Here is a 23,555-nt window from a genome sequence, read left to right on the forward strand (position 1 = left end):
GCAAAAACACACAAAACATACAGATAGCAAAATACAACATTATTGATTGAGATCTCTTAACATACAGATAGCAGAATACAACATTATTGATTGAGATCTCTTAAAAACAAGACACCTGTGTGCATCAAAAGATTTTTCCCAATGGGTAAAAAGAAAATAGACTGGGAAACACAATTTGGCGAGACTATATCAGACAAGGGACTGATCTTCAAATCTATAGAAAACTGTAACACCTCAACAAGAAAAAGATGAATAATCAAATTTAAGAATAGAAGACCTGAACTGAGAGTTCAAAGACAGCATCAGCATGACCAATAAACATGAAGAAATGCTCAGGATCATAAACCATCCAAGAGATGAAAATCAAAACAATGATGAAATACCACCTCACCCAAGCATGGATCTCAACGTTTTAAAAAGCAGAAGACAAGAAATTTTGGAGGCGAATTTGAGAGACTGGAACCCTCATACATTGCTGGTGGAACTGTCAAACATGTTGGGAAATGGTATGGCATTTTCTTAAACAATTGGAATAGAAATACAAAATGACTCAGCATTTGAACTATGTGGTATATACCCTATAACAACAAGCATAAAAACATGAGTAGACATCTGTATACCCATGTTCCTCACAGTGTGATTCACAATAGCAAGAAGAAGGAAGCAATCTAAATGCCCGTCAAAGACAGAACGGAAAATAAACTTCTGTGCATACACACAATGGACTATCACTAAAGATTAATGATGAAACAGTGAAACACGTGTGTCATGGATGGATTTGGAGGACAGTATGCCGAGTGACGTTAGTCAATCACTAAAGAACAGACTTTGATGGTCACCAAGGGCTGATGGGGAAGGGAGGAAGAGAAATAATCAGCCAGAGGGTAGATAGATGTGAACTTGAGTGAAGGGTGTACAATATCCTAAAAGAGAGAGATGGGAAAATGGGATAAGTGGAAGGAGAGGGAAATAAGGCAAGCCATGGGAAGAAGTTAAGTTGTTGAACATAAAAGTGATCATTGGACATGTAAAGCCTCGCCTTATTCACAATAAAATGTTGTTTGTTTTTTTCCAAAAAAGTATTCATGTTTGGCCCTCATTGGGATCTTTCCCATTTGTTGCCTTTGAGTTGTAGGGACCCTGTGTATTTCCGACGAGATTTGGGGTCCATATTGTTTCCAGAAGCAGATCGCCAAGCCTTTTTTCAGGGGTGCCTCTGGGTGCATTAAGTAGCATGGCGTTTTGACAGCTGTGGCTGTGTAATCAGTTTGAAAGTCAAGTAATGCAAGCCCGCCCATTTTGTTCTTCCACTTGAGGAGTTCTTTGCCAATTCTGGACTTCTTCCCTCTCCATATGAAGTTGGTAATCAGTTTTTCCATTTATTTGAAAAGTGATGCTGGAATTTGTATCAGGATTGCATTGACTTTACATAGTGCCTTAGGCAAGATTGACAACTTTACAATATTGAGTCTTCCAATCCACAGACATGGGATAGTCTTCCATTTGTGAAGGTCCCTTTTGGTTTCTTGTAATAATGCTTTGTAGTTTTTCTTGTACATGTCTTTTTTTGTTAGGTATACCTGTAGATGTTGCAGTTTATGCTTGGCTATTGTGAAAGGAAATACCGTCTTGATCTCTTTTTCTGTAATCCCAGCAGTGGTATATAGCAATCCAAGTTGACTTCTGCTTGCTCATCTTATATCCTGCCACTCTTCCCTATTCCTTTCTCATTTCCAGCAATCCCAGTGTGGAGCTTTTGGGGTTCTCGATATCTAAAATAGTATCATATGCAAATAATGATAGTTTCACTTCTTCTTTGCCCAACACTATGCCTTGGGCAACTTCCCGTTGCCTTGTATTATTAGTTATGACCTCTGGAACCATGTTCACACTTGGCAATGGGAATGTTTTCATCTTTTCTCCATTGATTGTAAAGCTGGCTGTTGGTTTTTCATATATATCTTTTATGTTGAGGTACTTTTCTTCTAATTCTATCTTCTTGAGTGTTTTAATTAGGAATGAGTGTTGAATGTTTTCAAATGCTTTTTCTTGTTCTATTGACATCATCATATGGTTCTTGTCCTTTTTCTTGTTAATGTGGTGGATCATGTTGATGGCATTTTGGATGTCGAACCATCTCTACATCCCTGGTATGAATCCCACTTGGTCATGTGGTCATGATGGATTTTATATATATATATATATATATATATATATATATATATATATATATATACTTTTGTATTCTATTGTCCAAGATTTTGTTGATATTTGGTTGGTATTTTAATGGCATATAGAAGGTATTTTATGATGGTTCATTCTAAATATAAAGTAGTAATTATATAATATATATATACTCTTTGACAGATTGCCCTTTTTCTTTGTATTTATAAAGTGTTACAATTTTACCTTACCATATTTTAGAAAAATCTAGTTGACTGTTTTTATAATGGGTTTCATGTGCCAATATACACTCAATAGTAAAATTTGCTTTACGTCAGATTTTGTCCATTCAGGCTACAGAAATACCTGCACAACAGGTGAACATGTTTTGCAGAGGCATTTACTAATTTGGCTCTAAAATGGTTTTCCTAATAGATAACAAAACCCCAACACAAAGTTCACTGTCAATGAGTTGGTTCTGACTCACAGCGATGCTAAGGGACAAAGTAGGACTGCTCAGTGGGTTTCCTAGACTGTAAACCTTTATGGGAGCAGCACGTTCAGCTTTCTCCTGACAAGCAGCTGGTGGGTTTGAGCACCAACACTCACCCACTACACCAGGAGGAGACCTTTCCTAAAAGATGGCACTTATTTGTCAAGGATTAGTTCCACTATTGTAGCCCGTCACACACACACACACGAAAATTGCCAAAAAAGGAAAGAAACTTCCTTCACCTATTATTACTTAAGAGTGGGGATCAGAAAAACTTTTCTGCAAAGGGCCATATATTATATATTTATATATTTTCGGGTCCAGAGACCATATAAGATCTCTTAGATCTACTCAACTCTGCTGATGTAAGTGCAAAAGAATCACACTTAAATTAGTAGATGAATGCGTGTGTGACCCATGGCCATAGTTTGCCAATTCCTGTATTAGAGCGCCAAAATCTAATCTGTTGGTATGAAGCAGTGGTCCTCACCCTTCCTAATGCCACGACACTTTCATACAGTTCCTCATGTTGTGGTGACCCACCAACCATACAATTATTTTTGTTGCTACTTCATAACTGTAATTTTGCTACTGTTATGAATCAGGTGACCCTTGTAAAGGGTTGTTTGACCCCCAAAGGGGTCGTGACTCACAGGTTGAGAACCACTGGTATAAAATATATAGCAAGACAAATAAGTGTTCAAGATCTTGGGAAGGTGAGAGTGAATTTCTATCCATAAGAGAAGTTTTTAAGAGTCCTGTAAGAGAAGTATAGGCATATCGCTTGAAACTTATTCTGTAGTATACATATATTTATTTAGTTTTATTCCTTTCCCAAGGATGGTAATTTTGGAGACCAACAAACTTTGGAAATATATTATTTAAATAGAAAGTAATACCTTCTAGTATAATAAGAATTCTAGCTCCCAGAAAATAATATTGTTTGGGTAATAGGTACATGCTGTAACACAACTCCAAGACAGTGAATGTTAAGGCCAATGTGGTCTCCGACAGTGATTGTAGCAATTTAAAGTTATAGTTGCATATTTAGTATAGGGATGAAAATGTCCAATGTTCTACTTTGTAGTAAGTAAGATGGTGATGAAGACTCCGAAAAAATGGCTTATCAAGTGAAATTTCTGTTCTGGATCCAAAATTCATAGACTTGTTTGAGCCATTTTTTCCGCTTGAGTACTAAAAAAAAAACCAAAAACCACCTTCTTTTGACTGTTAGTGCCAACGTTTCCAAGAAGATGAGACTCCATTACTTATGCCAACTTGAGATCTGTTGATGCTACTTCTGCTGGGCTATGGGGCTGTGCATTTGGATAATAGGTTTACTCCCTTCCCCAAGGCAAGGAGAGTTATTTCTTCCAATAATTTCCTGATGGAACTGTTCCTGATCCCTCAGAAGATCCTGCAGAACACTCTGCATCCCAGCTTTGATGCTGTGAAACTGTTAGGGAGTTGCTTAACTCATCTGCCGTGCTCACGCTTGCAAGGAATTTACTCCACCAGACGTCACACACCGTATTGACATGTGCTCTACTTGTTCAGCAAGCTGAGCTGTGCTCCCACATAAGTCTTCCTTTTTTAAAGATAAGCTGTTTTTCATGGGCTAGACATTCAAAGTGAGACTGAAGATCATTCCAAACAGAAGCCAACAGAAACTTTTAACTTATATTTATTTACTATTTTTTAAACATTTTATTTGGAGCTCTTACAGATATTATTACAATCCATAGCCCCATTAGATAAGCATAATTGTACAATTGTTTTCATCATCTTTTAAAAATTATTTTTTTAATTTTAATCATTTTATTAGGGGCTCATACAACTCTTTTTACAATCTGTACATACATCATTTGTGGCTAGCACATTCGTACATAGGCTGCCATCATCATTCTCAAAACACCTGCTTTCTACTTGAGTCCTTGGTATCAGCTCCTCAGTTCCCCCCTCCCTCCCCGCTCCCCTATCCCCTCCCTCTTGCTAATTTATAAATAATTATTATTTTATCATATCTTACACCATCCAACATCTTCTTTATCTAGTTCTCTGCTGTCCGTCCTCCAGGGAGGAGGTTACATGTAGACCATATCATCTGTTTCCCATTTCTCCCTTACCCTCCCTCCACCTTCCCGATATCGCCACTCTCACCACTGTTCCCGAGTGGCTCATCTGTTATGGATTCCCCATATTTCCAGTTCCTATCCATGCCAGTGTACATTTTCTGGTCTAGCCAGTTATGTAAGGTGGAATTGGGATCATGATAATGATAGTGTGGGGCGGGGGTGGGGGGTGGGGGAAGCATTCAAGAACTAGAGGAAAATTGTATGTTTCATCATTGCTACACTGCACTCTGACTGGTTTATCACCTCCCCACAGCCCTTCTGCAAGGTGATGTCCAATTTCCCCCAGATGGGCCGGGGTCCATACTCTGCACTCCCCATCATTCACAATGCTATGATTTTTTTTTCTTTGACGCCCGATACTCTGCGGATCCCTTCGATGCCTTGTCATCTCACAGGCTGGTGTGCATTTTCCATGTGGGCTTTGTTGTTTTTCAGTTAGATGGCCCCTTGTTTATCTTCCAGCCTATGGGACCCCAAATTCTATACATTTTGACAACTGGGCACCATCAGCTTTCTTCACCACATTTGCCGGTGCACCCATTTTCATCAGCGATTGTGCCAGGCAGGTGAGCATCTCAGACTGCCGAATTGTTAGGACAAAGTGTTCTTGTGTTGAGGGAGTACTTGAGCTGGGGCCTACTGTCCATCTGTTTCCTTAATACTAAATCTATAAATATATGTACATAGATCTATTCCCCCCTCATCATATATAAATATATTTACATCTTTATATGCCTGTATTTAAATCTCTATGACTACCCTTTGCCTCCTAGTTCTTCCCTCTGAGAGACCAAGGATTCTGCTTTATGATTTCCAAGAGACATTGGCATTAACATTGGCATTTCTGTTAGGGATATCATGGATTTTAGAAGCTGTGGAGATATTGTGAAGCTGTAAATATTCTACAGTGCCAACTTCCACACTGCTTTTTTCAGCAGGAATTTTCCCTAGTCAAAGGACTTGGGAAATTTTCCCTAGTCGAAGGATGTGGCGCTTTGTGGGTTGGACACCTGAGGTAACTTCAACTGATGTAGGTGGTTCCTCAGTTTCCATTCCATCACCATCTCCTCAGATTGGGGTGACTTTAGTTTCCCAAACTTTCAAGAGCAGTCATTTTTTCCTTATGCAATATTAATGCACCCCCAAACTTCTGGGGGGAAAATCTCTAGGATTCTTCTTTTTCTTTTAGCAGAAGTCTTCATTTACAGGCTCTCCAACTCAGTACCACCAAGTTGACTTCTCTGTGCACTCTTTTTCCATCCCCCAAACCAACCAGTCCAAGTCCTCCTGAGAACCAACAAAACTGAAATTACTTTTGCTGTCCAATTTAATTCTTGTAATCTCTACTTTTTCCATGACTTTATTTGTTTCAGCCCATAAGAACTTTAGTATTTTGAAAGATAATATGAAAAATGTTTTTATTTAAAAAACAAAACTCCAAGTCCTCCCTAACCCAATATGTGGGGTGCTTGAGTCACATCTCACATTTGAGGGGAAATAAGATTTTTGTCAAGACCAAATGTATTGTGAGGTCTCCAGGAAAACGAAGTTCAATCTACAAAACAGAAGGCTATGGAAAAGTATCTGTGAAAAGAAACTCTCGTCAGGGTGTAGGAGAAGAACCAACGAACCAGGAATGAAATGCATCATGCAAATGGTGGGTTTTGGGCAACAAAGTGTGAAGCAGTGATTCTATCATTCTTAATCTACGGAGCTCTTGATAAATGCTTTATTTACTAACTTATACCAATTTCTGTCTTGCTACATCTTTTTCCAGAGGCATCTCAGTCTAAATCACCTAGGAGGTGAAGACATTTTCAAGAAATAGAAATATTCTGAGCTGGTCCCGCTCCCCACAGTCACTCTTAGCAGCTCCAACTCTGATGTTGTACAAAGTTCTCCTAAGCACTGAACTCTTTCTGGAAAGTAAATATTCAGGACTGCTGAAGTTAGATTTTTGGTCCAGTTATCAGGTGAAATTCTAGGGAGTGGGTCCTGGAAGGCAACTCACTATAATTCTCAGAGCCTCTGTAGTTGCACACCCTTTGTGATCCAGTAGATCCAACACTAAAGGTCTTTTTATCTTAAGGAGTGTCATCTGTACAAAGCTTAATATTTTGAAAATGGGAATCATGTATGGAATAAACTGGCATGTTCACATAAAAATACTCTGCAGTCATTCATAATCATTTCTGTTTAAAAAAAAAAAGCAAACTCATTGCCATCAAGTCAATGCTAACTCATAATGATCCCCTGTGGGTTTCTGAGCTTGTAACTGTTTACAGGAATAGAAAACCTAATCTTTCTCCCTTGGAGTTGCTGGTGGTTTCGAACTGCTGACTATGCGATCACACCCCAATTTGTAACCACTACACCACCAGGGGTCCTATAATTATTGTTGTTAGATACCACCAAATTATTGTTACTCACGACAACCCCATGTGACAGAGTAGAACTCTTCACAGGGCTTTCTAGGCTGTGATCTTTGTGGGAGCAGATCAGAAGAGCTTTGTTTTGCACAGCCAGAGGAACATAGGTGGGTTTGAACCAACAACCTTTCAGTGAGAAGCAAAGTGCATAACTACTGAACTCAAGGGCACCTTGAAGACTACGTAGTGACATGGAAAATGCACACTCTTATGGAAGGAGCCTTAGTGGCATAATGGGTTACTTGGTGTTTTGAGCCAACCAGCTGCTCCACAGAAGAAAGATGAGGTTTTTTGCTCCTGTAAAGATTTACAACTTTGAAAACATTAGGGAGCAATTCTGCTCTGCCACATAGGTGGGCAGTGGGTCAGAATCACATGCCAGTAAAATTGTGCTGCAGATAATCTAACAAAGGTTGTAGCAATACATTATCAACTGCCAGAGGTTCAGGCCGGATTCAGAAGAGGACGAGGAACAAGGGATGTTCTTGCTGATGCCAGATGGATCTTGGCTCAAAGCAGAGAGTACCAGACTGACATGCATTTGTGTTTCATCAACAAATGTAAAACACTTAGACTGTGTGGATCATAAAAGACTACAGATAGCCTCAAGAAGAATGGGAATTACAGAATATTTCACTGTGCTCATGCAGAATTTGCACATGGATCAAGAAGCTGTATGAACAGAACAAGGGGATAATGCATAGTTTAAAATCAGGAAATGTGTGTATCAGGGTTAAAACCTCTCACCATAGTTAGTCAATCTGTATGCTACCCTGTCCTATAGGGTCGCTAGGAGTTGGCATTGACTCAATGATCAGAGAAGCTGGATTATAGGAAGAAGAATGTGGCATCAGGGTTGGAGGAAGGCGTATTAATGACCTGAGATATGCAGATGATAATGAAAATGAGGAGAACTTGAGACACTTGCTGATGAAAATGAAGGATGTCATGTTGCTTGGATTCGTCATCAATGCTCATGGAAGAGCAGTCAAGAGATCACAAGATCTATTGCATTGGGTAAATCTGCTGCACATATCTCTTTAGATCATTGAAAAGCAAGGATGTTTATTTGAAAACTAGATTACACCTGTTCATTGCCTCAAATGCATGTGAACATTGGACATTGAATAAGGATGACAGAAGAAGAATCCATAAGTTGGACTGCTAAGAGGACAAACAAATCTCTCTTAGAAGAAATACAAACAGAGTGTTCCTTAGAGGCAAAGGTGGTGAGACCTCATTTTAGAATCTGCAGTCTTGTTGTCAGGAGAGAGCAATCCCTGGAGAAAGACATTTTGCTTGCTAAAGAAGAGGGACAATGAAAAAGAAGAGGCCTTCAATGATATGGATTGACACAGTGGCTGCAATAATGAATCAAACTTTGGAACCATTGTGAGCATGGCACAAGGTTGGGCAGTGTTTGGTTCTGTTGTGCATAGGGTTGCTATAGGTTGGAATCAATTGGATGGCACCTAACAGCAGCAACAACACTATGAGACAGAAGGGACTTGATGGCAGTGGGTTGGTTAATTGGCACTGCCATTGAGTCAATGCCAACTCCTAGCAACCCTATAGGACAGGGCAGGGTCGAAATGTCCTTGTGAGTTCTCAATACCCTTCATGGAATCGAAAGCCCTGTCTTTTTCCCTCAGGGCAGCTGGTGGTTTTGAACAGCTGACCCTGAGGGTCAGAGCTCAACATGTAACAGCTCTGTTACCATAACATTAAATTAAACAAAAGATAGACTTTATTTTTTATGACAGTTTTAAGTTTGCAGAAGAAGGTGCCAAAGTATATAAAGTGTCCATATATCTCTTATTCCCCTTACATACTCTTTCACCTATTATTAATATCTTGAAAAAGCATGGTTATTACATTTATATAAAGACCAAACTACTTCAAGTCCAGGTTGAATTGTTATCACTGATTTCGTTGGTTGGTAGGATTATGAATGACTTAAACAAATAGACTTACTCCTCCTTTATTGACTATCCACTGTCTAATATTTCACATTAACAACTGTAGTAAAACACCTACTACGTACTATTTTGCACATGAATGACATACATCTGGCAGCAACAAAGAGTGAGGTGCAGGATGAGAGTCACACTGGCTATGATGGTTAAGGTTATGTGTCAACTTGGCTGGGCCATGATTTTCAGTGGTATGGAAGTTACCTGATAACATAACTTGGCAGTTACCATATATATTCATGGATAAGCCGAGTTTTTCAGCACATTTTTAATGTGTTTTTTGTGGTAAAGTTAGGTGACTCAGTGAATATTAGGGTCGGCTTATACTTGAGTATGTGTGGTATATAATGATGTAGTCATCCTACATTTTGTGAGCTGATGTGAGCCTCATTTCTTATATAACCGTGTATTTCCACAGCGATGTGATCCTTGGAACTTAACTATGTCAAAAGTGAGGCATGGGTCTAATGATCATTTGTTCATTTAAATAATTTTATTGCGGACTCATACAACTCATCACAATCTAATGATCATTTTTGTGTGTTACTCTTATAGTTTGGAAAAAAAGAGTATTGTAGTACATTCTGTGTGTGTGTGTGTGTGTGTGTGTGTGTGAGAGAGAGAGAGAGAGAGAGAGAGAGAGAGAGATTGACCAGGGACAAAATTCTTATGGACCCTTATGGAATGGACTTCCAATTTTCATTTGTTCATGATTCCAACTCATCATGTTCCCTGGGTTTCCCAGTCTCAAGCTCTGCAGTCAGTGGGGTTTGCCTTTCTCCTGTATCTTTGTTGACCCGTTTGAAAATGCTTTCATGAACAAAAGCAAGAGAAAAATTACTCTCTGGTGACTAAATTATGGGATGGATTAAGATCTGATTTGTTGTACTTAATACAGACCCAAGATATAGTAGGTAGTAATTAAATATTTTTTGAATGAATGGAAGAAAATGCACTTTTGTTATTTTAAGGGCTTCTATTTGTTTCATTGTTAAAATAGGAGGGGGGGGCTGGAAAGGAGAAGGGATTAACTCATTTAATTTGCAACAGTGGTTTAAAATAGAACCTTCAAACCAATTTTGGCCAAAAGGATACCAGTATAGTCTGAACAGCTGCTGCTGTCGACAAAGTCTGAAATAAATCCCAGCGTAGTTCCAAGTCTGCTTTGGATAAACAGCTGCTGATAGAGGAGAGGGCTTTAGGAGCCTTAACTGCACTGAGCCCTTACGGCTCCTGGAGACGTGCAGCACAGTTTCTCTTTCTGCGGGCAGTAGATGGAGCCGTCGCATTATTATTCACAGAGCAGAGCGACGGGTTCTGTGCTGTAAGAGCCGGATATTTGGTAGTTTTTCTCCTGGGCTATGAAAACACTCAACGTTTGGGTCTGAGTGTGAACAACCAGAAAAGTCAGGGTTTTTTATTTTCCGTGAAGCCGTTGGGCACGGAGAAGCCAAGAAACTCGCTGGGATGGATTCAGCTTTCACTCCCCAGCAATTTCACTGGACCTCACCTCCTTCTCTGACTACTTCTCTGCTCGAGGGCAGCCCCAGGCTGTTAGTCCTGTTCTCTCGGTGAATTCTCTTAGAAAACCAGGCCCCAGTTGACTGCTCTCTCCTGCCTTCTTCCACAAGTTCTTTCCCCAAGAGCCACTCAAGGTGAGGAGCCTGGACTCGCTGACTTCCCCGGCCAGCCCAAAGTTCTCCTTGGGCTCTCACACCACAAACTGGGGACTCTGTAAGCAGGACCACTATCCCCTTGTCACCTCCACCTCCTTTCTTCTCTACTCCCTTCTGTTTCCCATCCCTGCCTCCCTGTTGTCACTGGGGAAAATCCAGCCACCTTGGTAACTGACATTCCCTCCCTAACCCCTGTCCCCTAAGCCCAGGCAACCTTGGTGCTTCTTCCCTTCACTGCTTCAGATTTCACTTCGACTTTAATGTGAAGGTCAAATATCCCCTGCTTTACTGGCCTCCCAAGGGATTTACTTTTCACTCCACTGGCAGCATATCCTTGGGGACTTTCTTATGGCACACACTACCCCTGCCTCAGATTCGGGCTGCGTGGGTGCACATCAGCGGGATTAGATACCAATTTGAGGGTTTCCCTTATTTCCCTGTAAGCTGCGGTAGGTTTATTGTAGCAAAAGGTGGGACGAGTATGAGCCAGATATAGAACTCTTTCCTGGCTTCTGGGTTTCCACAGTGAAGCCCCACACCCTCCTGGGATGGAGAAGACGCTGGCTAAATTAACTGCTTTGGGTGATTGTGTGCTGGTGAAAGAAGAAATGTTCACCTCCCTGAGGTAGAGGTGTCAGGGCCGCAGATTGAGGTGAGGTGGGTGTTCGAGGCAGAGATGACAAGGACAGGATTTTAGCTGCTGCTGAGTATTTGGAAAGGGTTCTGCTTTGGTCCCATTGATCGAAGTCTGGGGCAAGGTGCCGGGAAAACTCTGATTCCCTGACAACTTTATAGGATCCAAAAGCAAAGGTCCATGAGTTTCTCTCCCTGGGTACCACTTGCAGAGGAGAGCCAAGTCCAGAGGTAAGAGAGTAACAGCTGGGTAGGAAAGACTTGGAGAGCCCATCCGTCCTCACGCTCCCAGTATAGCACAGAAAGGACTCAGGGGCACGTATAGTCAGGTCCTGCAGCTCCCTCGCCCACCAAAGGCTCCAGGCCTTACCGTTGGCCAGCACTGACTTCTTTTTGCTAGAGGGAGTTCTCTGGTTGGCAAAGCCTCTCTGTTCATTTACATGGTGGCCCAGCGTGTGAGAGAATTAATACTGCTCCCCTGCCTGCCCGTGTACCTGGCCCAAGGACAAATAGGCGTGGGTGTATTCATAGCACAGTTCCCTTGCCTCTCATGAGGGATAACTCTGAGGTGCACGTGTGTGCTTACTATTTTGCAAAGTTCCCCAATGAGATTACACTGAAGTTGCCCACAAGGAAATTTGGTTGATAATACGTGCTTGCGTTTTTCACTTCCTTCCCTTCCCTGACTCACTCAAGAAAACCTTTCCTTTATTTTTTGAGATGCCTCCAATAAACGATCTCAAGATTTCATTCCGAGGGGGCCTCAAACTAATACAAACTCAAAGGATGCTTTTGAAAAAAAAAACAAAACATTGATGCTCCAGGGAGTTTTAGGAAGCCCCTCCACTGGTGAGAGAAAGGAATGTATTCCCAGCAAAGGCAGGGAATTGCCCTCCCTCATTCACCTATACCTGTTTTCATCTGCTTTCCTCTGGGCTGTGAAGCTGCTGGAGGGTGTGCTATGGGAGTCAAGCGGTCCTGGCCTCCCACCCACCAGTGCTTCCCACAAAAGAGGCTCATTGAACCAAATCCAATCCAACTGGCTTCTCTCTGCATTCAGGAAGGATCAGTACCTCCAGTCAGAATATGGAACAAGGTATTCAAAGCAGGGATTGGAGATGTCTGCTATAGTCCACCTCCAAAACCACATGTGAGAGGCATATTGTTTTAAATCAGGATGTTTGTGATAATGTGTTACAACAGCAATAGAAGACTAATAAAAAGTTCTTTTGGGTCAATGAGGGTTATGATTAGAAATTAGGAACACAAGCTCTGTAGAAATGCCCTTTCTGCTTTTTATGTTTTTATTCTAAAAATCATTTAAGTCAGATATGGAGAACTTATCAGTCTGGCTTTCTTAGAGAAGTAAACCAATCGGTGGTTTAGCCATATAGTGAAATGTTACTCATCCATAAAGAGAAACACAAGTCTTGACGCCAGCGAACATGTAGATGAACCTTGAACACATGACCTGAATGACATAAGTCAGTCACAAACTTGATCTTACTTATATTAGATATTTAAAATAGGCAAGTAGAGAGAGACAAAAGCAGATGAATGGTTATCTGGGGCAGGGGGGGTGGAGGAGAACAGAGATCATGAATAAGGATCACTGAGTTTCTCTGTAGGATGCTAGATAACGTTTGAAAATAAATGGTGGGGTTAGTTACACAACATGGTACCTGTAGTTCATGCCACCGAGTTGTACACTTAAAAATGGCTAAAATGACAGAAATTGTTGCCATACAAAGGGCTTGAAAAAATTCATGGGAAAGGAGAACTAAAGATAAGGAAATTTTCCCACGGATTTTTGAAGCTGTCTTGAATGTGGACGGATGAAGAAAATAGTGAGCTCTTTCTGAATCTTACAGGGGCAGAGGTGGTTACATATCTGTGAGTAGGTTTAGGGGGTTGTATGTGGCTTTGAAGGAGTCTTGGTAGCACAGTGGTTAAGGTCTTGGTTCCTACCTGAAAGATCTGAGGTTTGAGGCTCCCAGTTATCCTTGGGAGAAAGATGAGGCAGTCTGCTTTCATAAAGATTCAGTCTTGGAAGCCTTTGGGGGAAGTTTTGTTTCTGTCCTATATGAGTCAGGAACAACTCAATGATCGTGAGTTTGGTTTGGTTTGATGTTGCCTTGGTATGAGTTAAAGGGCAGGTGGGGATGAGGAGGTCTCAGAAATGGCTTTTCCACAATAGAGCTTGATGATTCTTTCCTGTCTTTGGTGACTACCTGTGGTATTTGGCAAATCCATGTGGCATTTGGAGTCTGTTGGGAAGTCTGCTGTAGTCACACAAGACGTGTCACATAAAAATGTCAAATAGGGCCCTGTCCAGTTAATCTCTTAATTCTAGTAGTACCACGGGGTACTGAGGTTTAGCTTTAGCTTTACATAACTTCTTTCTCTCACCTCTCAGTCAAGCAAAGGGTACTTGGAATTTACTTTGAATTTACTTTCTATCTCAATCAAACTTCTCTGCTTTAACAGATTTCAAATTATTGGCAGCTACAGTCACCAGGTGAAACTGTTCGATGAAATGCTGGGGATTGTGGTAGGGAAGGGAGCTAAGATTTTCATCTTCACAAAGAGAATAAGCAGCATTTTTCAGTCTATAAAATGGAGGAAGTAGGAGCTGGTTTCCTGCCTTCATCACAGAGCATTGTGGAATTTACTTCTTTCCTGGAAAGAAAAACGAAAACGAAAAACAAACCATCCTATGCTTTTGGTTGACTTTCATGTCTCTCAGTGGACCATACAGAACGACTGTGAGTGGGGAAGTACTGCAGTGTGTACTTTGGAAAATCACTTCTCCCAGGAGGTTCAGTGGAGGCTAGGCACAGGGAAGGCAGATCTGAACTCTGGTTTGACCTCTGTCTCTCACTCATTTCCTTCCTCTCACCTTTGGCTCCTTCACAAGTGAAGTTAAAATACTGGACCTCATGAGACAATTTCTTAGATTTTTGCTTGCTTTAGAAGGATAAGATGAAGCATAATCTTGCACCATAGCTACCAATTATTTACATTGTTCATCTACGGAAGATGAGATTATTAAAGATTGACTTTCTAAGTAAAATATTTTTATAATTTTGGACAACAAAATCTATCTTATTAAGAGTAATTTAAAAAGTAATCATATTGTTTTCCTTTAAAAAGTTACTTTCTGTGATAGACATTTTCTTTCTTTCCTTTTAAAAAAATCATTTTATAGGGGGCTCTGACAGCTCTTCTCACAATCCACATATACATCCATTGTGTCAAGCACATTGTACATATGTTGCCATCATCATTTCAAAACATTTCTTTCTACTTGAGCCCTTGGTATCAGCTCATTTTCCTCCTCCCCCACTCTCTTTCCCTCATGAACCCTTGATAATTTGTAAATTATTATTTTTTTCATGTCTTATACTGAGTGCTGTCTCCGTTTACCCACTTTTCTGTTGTCCGTCCCCCTGGGAGGGGGTTATATGTCGATTGTTGTGTTCAATCCCCTTTTCTCCACCCACATTCCCCTTACCCTCCTGGTATCCACACTCTCATTATTGGCCTTGAGGGGTTTATCTGTCCTGGATTCCCTGTGTTGCGAGCTCTTGTTTGTACCAGTGTACATGCTCTGGTCTAGCCAGATTTGTAAGGTAGAATTGGGGTCATGATAGTGGGGTGGGAGGAGCATTAAAGAACTAGAGCAAAGTTGTATGTTTTGTTGGTGCTATACTGCACAATGACTGGCTTGTTTTTTCTTTGTGAACCTTCTGTGAGGGCGTGTCCAATTGTCTACAGATGGGCTTTGGGTCTCCATTCTGTCCACCCCCTTATTTACATCGATATGATTTTTTGCTCTGGATCTTTGATACCTGATCCCATCAAGACCTAATGATCACCTAGGCTTGTGTGTTCCTTCCATGTGGGCTGTATTGTTTCTCAGATAGATGACTGCTTGTTTATCTTCAAGTCTTTAAGACACCAGATGCTATATCTTTTGATATTCGGACACCATCAGCTTTCTTTACCGCATTTGCTTATGCACCCATTTTGTCTTCAGCGATCATGTCGTGAAGGGAGCATCACAGAATGCCAGATTATTAGAACAAAGTGTTCTTGTGTTGAGGGAGTACTTGAGTAGAGGCCCAATGCCCATCTGCTGCCTTAATATTTAACATATAAATATATGGATATAGATCTATTTCCCTTTCTTTATATAGAAATATATTTACATATGTACATGCCTGAATTTAGACCTCTAGAAAGTCCTTTGCCTCCTAGTTATTTCCTCTATTTCCTTTTGTGCCACTATAATGTTTGACCTTCACTCGGGTTTCAGTAATTCCTCTCAGCTACATTGCCCTTGATTAATACCCACCAGGCATCCTACACCCTCTTTGCCATCGATTTTAGATCACTTGTTCCCTTGTCCTTGGGTTGGTTGAACCTCCCTCTCCTGAGTCCTCCTGGGACCATCAGTCCCATTGTTTTCTCCTCTGGATTGTTTATCCCACCTATCTAATCTAGATATGCATGCAGAGACAACAATAAGCACAAAAACAAGACAAAACAAAACAAAACAAAAACCAATACAACAACAGGACAACACAATAACAACAAAAGAAAAGCCTAAAATAGTTCCAGACCTGATTGTTGACCTTTATGAGTGTTTTCCTGTTGAATCTGATGGGGTGCCATGCCCTGGCCCCAAAGTCTATATTTGGTATTCCTCGGGGGTTTCATTGCTTTGCTCCCCTTGCTGCTCTGCTGCACGTCCTTAGTGTTTTGCCCCAGTGTGGTGAGGTCAGATCAGGTACAATTCCCGCACTCTGTGTCCAGTATTGTTCTCCATAGTTCTATGTGTAAGTGAAGGACAATGGGGCTCGTGGTGGGGCTGACCCTTTGATCCTCTGTGTGCATTGGCTGCTCTGAACAGGAATATCATCCTCGGGACTTGGTGGGTCAGGCTGTGTTCCACAATCTCTCCTTCCCTCTTCATTTGGTCCTGTGTGCCTTGATCAGATGTGCCCTCTCCCTGAGCTGTAGCTTCAGTACTGTTCTCTGAAGTGTATTATTGGGGGGGGCTGTGGAGTGGGTGTCCACGTAGCTGGGATTAAAGCTGGCCCCGAAACACTCTCTATTGGTTGCTGCTTCATGCCTATGTGAATTCACTACTTGGTGAACTGGGCTGAAATTTGGCCCCACCTCCCTCTCTTTCCAGTGGAGATATAAACAATATCCTCCTCTTGGGATTTTTGAATTCTAGAATGCTTGAATTCTACCAACCATTCAGGGAAGAACTGGTACCAATCCTTCATAAACTCTTCAACACAGAAAAAGACAGCACACTCCCAAACTCTTTCTGTGAAGCGAGCACAACTGATAGCTAAAATAGGAAAGGATCCCTGAAGAATCAAGAACTAGATCAATATCCCTAACTAACATTGATGCAAAAATCCTTAACAAAATACTGGCCAATAGACTACAAAAGTACATAAAACAAATAATTCACCATGACCAAGTGGGATTCATTCTAGGATGCAAGGATGATTCACATATGAAAGATGATTAGTATTATTCACAACATTGAGATGAAAAATTATAAGAACTGCATGATAATATTGATAGATGCAGTAAAAGCATTCAATAACACCCAACACCCATTCCTGTTAAAGACACTCAAGAAGATAGGAATTGAAGGAAATTTTCTCAATATAATGCAAACTATTTCGAAAAAAACTAACAGTTAATTTGGTAGTCAATGGAGAAAATATTAAAGCAATCCCACTGAAATGGGGATCAGACAAGGATGCCCCTTGACCCCACTCTTATTTAACACCACACTGGAGGTCCTAGCTAACAACCTAAGGCAAAGGAAAGACATAAAAGTTATTCATCTGGGGAAGGAAGAGGTGAAACTATCACTATTCACAGATGATATGATTTTATATATAAAAAATCTCAAAAAGGGAGGTCTGGAAGTGATAGAGAAATATGGGAGAGTGACCGGATACAAGATAAACAAACAGAAGTCTATCAGATTGCAATGTACATTGGATAAGATCACAGAAGAGGGGATCAAATAGGAGTCTGTCAGATTGCTATACACATCAGACAAGATCACAGAAGAGGGGATCAAAAAGATAGTACCCTTTACAATAGCCAAGCACAAATTGAAGTATCTAGGAATATACCTTACTAAAAAAAAAGATTGTACAAGGAAAACTACAGAATACTATTACAAGAAACCAAGAGTGACCTCAACAAATGGAAGGATACCCCATACTCATGGGTCAGAAGACTTAATATAGTAAAGATGTCAGTTCTGCCCAAAGCACTATATACATTTAATGATGTTTCGATACGAATACAGTCATCTTTCTTCAAAGAATTGGAAAAACTGATTACCTACTTCATATAGAGTGGGAAGAAGCCCAGAATTATCAGAGAACTCAAGAAGGACAGAGTGGGAGGGCTTGCTTTACCTTACTTTCACACATGTTATACAGCCACACTTGTCAAAACTGCATGGTATTGGTATAATGACAGATACTCCTACCAATGGAAAAGAACAGAAAACCCAGAAATAAAATCATTGGCATACAGACAACTTATTTTTGATAATGTCCCCAAAATATCAAATGGGGAGCGGAAACTCTTTTCAACAAATGTTGCAGGAAAAACTGGATATCTAGCTGCAGGAAAATGAAGCAAGACCCTTATCTCACTCCATGCACAAGAATAAATTCAAGGTGGATTCCAGACCTTGAGGTAAAACTCCAAACTATTAGGGCCATCAATGAGGGCATTGGGACAAACCTGAGAGCTTTGGCACAGGTAATAAATACATAGGCAATCAGAAATAGAAGACAGAAACTCAGAGGAGGCACAAATTGACAAGTGGGATATATTGAAAATCCAACATCTGTATATATTGAAAGAATTCACCAAGAGAGTAATATGAGAGCCCACAGATGGGGAAAAGATTTTTATCCTCCTAATTTTATCCTCTTAATTGTCCTTTTGTTGATTTCCATCCTATGGCATAGTGTTCAAAGAGAGATGTCTATGATCTCTATGTGTTTGAATTGACACAAATGTCTGTAGCCTATCTTTGTTTATGTACCGTGTGTGTGGTATTGAAAAGAATGTGAAATTTTTTGTATTTGGGTGGAGAGCTCTGAAAATATCTATCAGGTCAAGTCATCTAATTGTAATGTTTAGATCTGTAGCCTCCTTGTTAAGCTTCTTTCCCTGTGATCTATCTTTCTTGCAGAGCAGTGTATTAAAATCATCAATTCTAATTGTTGAGCCTGTGATTTCTTTTTTCATCCTTTGGAACATTTGACTGATGAATTTTACATTGGGCACAAATGTATTTATTATGCTGATGGGTCTACTGTTCCCTTGAGCATAATATAGTGCCCCTCCTTATCTCTTATGATTTACACTTTGAGATCAATTTTTGTCCCAGATTAGGATTGCACCCTCTGCTTATTTTGAATTGCCATTTGCTTGTTATATTTTTTCTCCAGCCTTTGATTCTCAACCTATTTTTGTCTGTAATCTTGAGATGTGTCTCTTGGAGGAAGCAGATTTACGAGTTGTGTTTTCTGAGCCTGTCTGCTAGCCTTTGCTTTTAAGTTCAGTCCATTGATATTCAGGGTTATTATATCCATCTCTGAACTCTGTGATATCATCTTGAGTATTTTGTGTTAGGTGTTTTCCTTTCTCCCTTTCTTATTCATATGTGTGCATTGTGAATATTTGTGTATGTGGTTCTTTCTTGCCTTCTTTCCACCGTTGAGCCAATGCTAACTTGTGGGCTGTTTTCACTTTGTTGACCTATGGGTGGAGTTGTTCTATGTGGCTGTCTCTTTCTTGTGCTCAGTGAGTGTTGTTCTTCTGGCCATACTGGGTCAGCAAGAATTTTTTTGTAGGGATGGGTTTCTTCTAATGTATTCTTTGAGTGTTTCCTTGTCCAAGAAGACTCTTACTTTTCCATCTATCCTGATGGATAATTTGGCTGGATAGAATATTCTTGGGTTTGTGTTATTTTCCTTCAGTTTTTGGAATATGTTACTCTACTCTCTCCTCTTGCTCATATTGTCTGCTGTTAGGTCTGAGTATATTTTTATTTATGTGCATGTATAGGTGACTGCATTTTTACCCCAAGCTGCTTTTATGATTTTCTCATTTTTCTCAAAGTTGGAGAGTTTAACTATTATATGCCTTGGTGACTTCTTGGGATTCAGTGTAGCTGGTGTTCTTTTGGCCTCTTGGATGGTTGCCTGATTTTCCATCATTAAGCTGGGGAATTTTTCCTTTAAGAATTTCCTCACTATTTTTGCTATTGACTTTGTTGTGTCTTGTTCTGGCAGTCCAATTATTCTAAAAGTATTCCTCTTCATAGCATCAGGCATAGTTCTCAGGTTTTCTTCAGTTTCTCTGGTTATCTTGTTTGACTGCCTTTCCTGTTTGTTGATGTCTATCTGGTTATCCTCTAGGTCACTGGTGCAATTCTCTGCCTCTTCAAGTCTGTTGGACAAGTCTGTGAATTTGCTTTTGTTATCATGTCCCTTAGCTCTTGTATTTCCTTTACGTGTGTGACCTTTATCTTCTCTATCATTTCATCATTTTTCTGTATTGCTTCTCTCATATCCTGTATGACTCTAAGCAGCATTCTGAAGATTTCTTTCTGTGGCAGGTCAATATCTTCCTCTTCTATGACTGCTCTTAGATCCTCTGAAAAGGTATTTTCTTTCTCCTGTTTTCTTGTTGGGGTGGTTGAAGCAGATTGCTGTTTATGTGTCATTTTGGAGGAACTCAGTGCATTTTCCAAGGAGTCAGAGAGCTCTGGGCACTGTCTTTGAGAGGTTGGTATTTATTCTTCTGCAGGCTGCCTGTAGCCAGCTGCCCTGAGGCGTTGTGTTTCACCTTTGTCCCACTGGGGTTTCCCTCTCACCCTAGCCCAGGCGTACTCAAACTATGGCCTGTGGGCCACATGTGGCCTGCTGAGGACATTTATCTGGCCCTCCGGGTGTTTTTGCCCCATTTGCTTTTTTACTTCAAAATAAGATATGTGCAGTGTGCATAGGAATTTGTCAATAGTTTTATTTTTTTAACTATAGTCTGGCCCTCCAACTGGTCTGAGGGACAGTGAACTGACCCCCTGTTTAAGAAGTTGGAGTACCCCTGCCCTAGCCTATCAGGAATCTGTTGTTTGGAGGGAAGGTTGGATGGCCCTCTAGTCATCAGGCTTTGAGGTTAACCTGCATTGAGCTCCATCAACTTGCAGGCTTCCATAAGAGCTGTTTGAAGCTGTGCAGTCTGTGGTGAAGGAAAGTGCTGGCCTGGTCATGTAAGCACAAAGCTCTAGGTGTGTTGATGTGGGTCCTCTGCTCCTGGCTAGAGGAACTCTGGACTGGCAATCAGGCGGGAAATAAAGCCAAGTCACTTTTGTTCAAGGGACAGGGAATTCTGGGCAAGGTAGGGAAAAAGTAGGAAGAAAAGTCCTGGTCTTAGAGGAGGGATCAGGGGCAGCAGGAGGGTCCTGTGTCATTTGGGGTATTAAACTGTGGCTGCACAAGCCTCTTCTGGGCAACTGGCACTCAGGGCACCACATAGTGCAGTGGCTGGGACTGGACCAGTTCCTGAAGCATGCCTAGGTCCCCAGAGCTCCACTGGGGGTACAGAAGATAGGGTGGGAGTCCGCTCCTAGTTCAGGGAAGGGTCTTGAACTGTTCTGGGAATTAACTAACAGTTTCAGAACCTCTACTCAGCCCCCAGATCTCCCCACTCACCAATATTCATGGAGCTCCCAGTGTGGGCTGCCTACCTGGTTGACATCTTACCTAGAAGCCTGATGGTAATTTTCAAACAATAAAAAATAGAGAGTATGGCATACTGAAGCCTCCTATATCCCTCACTTAGCTTCCACTATTCTCCATTCATGGCAATCTGACATGTTCCCATTTACTCCCTCAACTTCTACATTATTTTAAAATAAATACTAGATATTGATCCATGTGATCCAAAAAGTATTCAGTAAAACATTCATTCCTTTAATAATAATAAAAAAATTACCTAACTTATTTTGAAACTAAACAACCTACAATCGCTTCTAAAAATAACAGAATAGTGTGGAAATAAAATGTAATATACTCATTGTGGTATTTGGAAGAAATGCATTTTCTTCTTGTGAAGGCACTCAAAAGAACTAGGTAAAAGAAACTTCTACCAAAGATGTTGACTTCACTCCATTTTTGCTGTTTATTACTTATTCTGAGCTAGCCTTCAAGAGTCAGCTAGCCAAAGCACCTCAGGAAGTATCAACCTCCCTCTCTCATGCTTCTCTGTGCTGCATGTGCCCAGGAAGAGAATTCACTAGGTCAGCCCTCAAAATATCTATTGATCAAGCTGCTAAAAATGTAAGCATTACTATCAGCAAAACAGGGTCTCATATATGTACATGCCATCATTTTAAAAACATTTTTCCCCTCCCTCCCCTTTCCCCCCTCCCTCATGTGCCCTTGGTAATTTATACATCATTATTTTGTCATATCTTGCCCTATCCAGAGTCTCCCTTCCCCCCTTCTCTGCTGTCCCTCTCCCAGGGAAGAGGTCACATGTGGATCCTTGTAATCAGTTCCCCCTTTCCAACCCACTTACCCTCTACTCTCCCAGCATCGTCCCTCACACCCTTGGTCCTGAAGGTATCATCTACCCTGGATTCCCTGTACCTCCAGCCATCATATGTACCAGTGTACAGCCTCTGTCCTATCCAGCCCTGCAAGGTAGAATTCGGATCATGGTAGTTGGGGGGAGGAAGCATCCAGAATCTGGGGGAAAGCTGTGTTCTTCATCGGTACTACCTCACACCCTAATTAACCCATCTCCTCGCCTAAACCCCTCTATGAGGGGATCTCCATTGGCCGACACTTGGACCTTGGGTCTCCACTCTGCACTTCCCCCTTCATTTAATATGGTATATATATATACATATATACATATACATATATACATATACACATACATACACACACTTATATCTTTTTTTTGCATGATGCCTTATACCTGGTCCCTTGGCACCTCGTGATCGCACTGGCGGGTGTGCTTCTTCCATGTGGGCTTTTTTGCTTCTGAGGTAGATGGCCGCTTGTTCACCTTCAAGCCTTTAAGACCCCAGACACTATCTCTCTCTTTTTTTTAAATTTTAACAATTTATTAGGGGCTCATACAATTCTTATCACAGTTCATACATATACATACATCAATTGTATAAAGCACATCTGTACAGTCTTTACCCTAATCATTTTTTTCTCCTCTTTTCTTTTTTTACATTTTATTAGGGACCCATACAACTCTTATCACCATCCATACAGATACATACATCAATTGTATAAAGCACATCCATACATTCCCTGCCCCAATCATTCTCAAGGCATTTGCTCTCCACTTAAGCCCCTTGCATCAGGTCCTCTTTTTTTTTCCCCCTCCCTCCCATTTGACACTATCTCTTTTGATAGCCGGGCACCATCAGCTTTCTTCACCACATTTGCTTATGCACCCATTTGTCTTCAGCGATCCTATCATGGAGGTGTGCAGTCAATGATATGATTTTTTGTTCTTTGATGCCTGGTAACTGATCCCTTTAGGACCCCTCGATCACACAGGCTGGTGTGTTCTTCCATATGGACTTTGTTGCTTCTGAGCTAGATGGCCGCTTGTTTATCTTCAAGCCTTTAAGACCCCAGTCACTATCTCTTTTGATAGCCGGGCACCATCAGCTTTCTTCACCACATTTACTTGTTCACCCACTTTGGCTCCAGCCATTGTGTCAGGAGAGTGAGCATCATAGAGTTCCAATTTAATAAAAGAAGGTATTCATGCATTGAGGGAGTGTTTGAGTAGAGGCCCAAGGTCCTTCCGCCACCTTAATACTTGACCTATAAATATAGACACATAGATCTATTTCCCCATCCTCCTATATATACTTGCATGTACATGTATTTATCTAGACCTCCATGAATGCCCTTTGACTCCTAGCTCTTTCCTCCATCTCCCTTGACTTT

General features: G+C 40.9%; 1 pseudogene; it reads right to left on the reverse strand.

Moving 5' to 3' along the window:
• Window positions 1-3,645: 3,645 nt before the first annotated feature.
• On the reverse strand, window positions 3,646-14,506 carry LOC142431718 (golgin-45 pseudogene; annotated as a pseudogene).
• Window positions 14,507-23,555: the final 9,049 nt, after the last annotated feature.

This window comes from Tenrec ecaudatus, chromosome 18 (assembly GCF_050624435.1).
Source record: "Tenrec ecaudatus isolate mTenEca1 chromosome 18, mTenEca1.hap1, whole genome shotgun sequence".
NCBI lineage: Eukaryota > Metazoa > Chordata > Mammalia > Afrosoricida > Tenrecidae > Tenrec > Tenrec ecaudatus.